Source organism: Crocuta crocuta, unplaced genomic scaffold, assembly GCF_008692635.1.
Source record: "Crocuta crocuta isolate KB4526 unplaced genomic scaffold, BGI_CrCroc_1.0 scaffold49, whole genome shotgun sequence".
Taxonomy (NCBI): Eukaryota; Metazoa; Chordata; class Mammalia; order Carnivora; family Hyaenidae; genus Crocuta; species Crocuta crocuta.
In genome coordinates this window covers 637,316-639,355 of record NW_027536462.1, presented here as the reverse complement: position 1 = coordinate 639,355, position 2,040 = coordinate 637,316, and positions in this window count along the sequence as shown.

Below are 2,040 nucleotides of genomic sequence, written 5' to 3'. Positions count from 1 at the left end.
TACCAAAGTTCCCTTCAACCTCACATTTGCCAAGGGTAACTGATTTTCAATTTATTTATTTTGATTGAAAATGCAGTAGCTACAAGCATAAATTCTGATGACCTAATAAATGAATTTGCAGAAAAGTGAGCCAGAAAATATGGTCAACCACCATATCACATTAATGAAGTATTATTTACTTTATTGCAGAAAATCACGATGCCAAAATAATTGTTTTGCAATTTGTAAGGTTTTGTTGTTATTCATGTACCACTATTATTTATATTGTGGGTTTTTTAAATGTTTACTTATTTTTGAGAGAGAGAGAGAGCAGGGGAGGGGAGGGGCAGAACGAGAGGGGGACAGAGGATCCAAAGCGGGATCCACACAGACAACAGAGAGCCCCATGGTGGGTTCGAATTCAAAAACAATGAGATCATGACCTGAGCCAAAGTTGGACGGACACTCAACTGACTGAGGCCCCCAGGTGCCCCAATAATATTGTGTTTTATAGGTAAGAAAACGTTTTTGGGACACCTGGGTGGCTCAGTCAGTTGAGTGTCCAACTTCAGCTCAGGTCATGATCTCTCGATTGGTGGGTTCGAGCCCTGAGTTGGGCTCTGTGCTGGTAGCTCGGAGCCTGGAGCCTGCTTCGGATTCTGTGTCTCCCTCTCTCTCTGCCCCTCTCCTGATCATGCTCTGTCTCTGTCTCTGTCTCTCTCTCTTTCAAAAATAAATAAACATTAAAAAAACATTTTTAAAGGAGAAAGATTTATTCTTTAATAACTGTAACAGTGCTTTTGGGGAGCTTTTTAAACAAAGGGCTCTGCATTTTCAGTTTGCACTGAGCCCCACAAGTTACGGCAGCGGCCCTGCCTGTTGAGTTTGCTCCCCAAGTTTCCGAGGGCAGGTAGGTTAGGCCTTGGTCTCCAGTTTGGACACCGACTTTTTTTCTCAGTCCTGCTGCAGCCCTTCCCTCCATCTTTGCATGGTTGGCAATAGTAACAACAAGAGGTAAACTGTAGGGGCGCCTGACCGGCTCAGCCGGCGGAGCGTGCGACTCTTGATCTTGGGGTCATGAGTTCGAACCCCACATTGGGGCTGGAATTGACCTAAAAAAGAAAAAAGTAGGGGCACCTGGGTGGCTCAGTTAGTTATGCATCCAGCTTCCGATCAGGTCATGATCTCACGGTTTGTGGGTTCGAGCCCCGTGTCGGGCTCTGTGCTGACAGCTCGGAGCCTGGAGCCTGCTTCAGATTCTGTGTCTCCCTCTCTCTCTGCCCCTCCCCGGCTCATATTCTGTGTCCCTCTCTGTCTCTCAAAAATGAATAAATGTTAAAAAAATTTTTTTAAAAAGGTAAATTGTAAGGAGTTCTTGGGCCTGGGACCTTCTTTAACCCCTGTTTCACAAACTAGGTCTTTGTCATCCAGCCATTGGCTGCAGGCTTCCCTTCGGCAAGGAAGTTCACTGTACCCGAGGATGATTCCTGAGAGAGAACACAGCTCAAGAGACATTGGCAGCTGGGGGCCGGGTAGATTGGCCTTGAAGAGGGATCTGGGTAGAACACAATAACACCTACTACAGTCCACCCCTTGCACCTCTGTGTTCACTTGCTTCTTGTAATGAGTTCAGTGTGCTTGGGGAGTGCTTGTCTGGGGTTCTAGAGTCTTGTTTTCTGAGAAAATTAAGAGAAGGGTTAGTGGGAGAACTATAGTCCCTGCTGCTGCCATTGATTTGAACGCCATATTAAGTGGTCCTCCTCCATCTTTTATAGATTCCCCTCTGCTAGCACCACTTTTATTTAGTTGCCTTTGCCTTCCCTGGTGAGGTGATAAAGACCCTTATGCCTGAAAGGTCTGAACCCTGGGTCACCATGGCCTTCTTAGGCTGTGGCCCCCATACTTGTCCACTTACCATTAACATTGGGCATAAAAGCACCAAGAGATTCTTCATCGGGTCATTTGGGAGCCAGATTCCTCACTGGTCCAGTTGTGTAGCAGCCACCCTATCTCCTCCTAATGATCTGGGCTCCACTACCACTGCCAGGATGCTGACTCCTT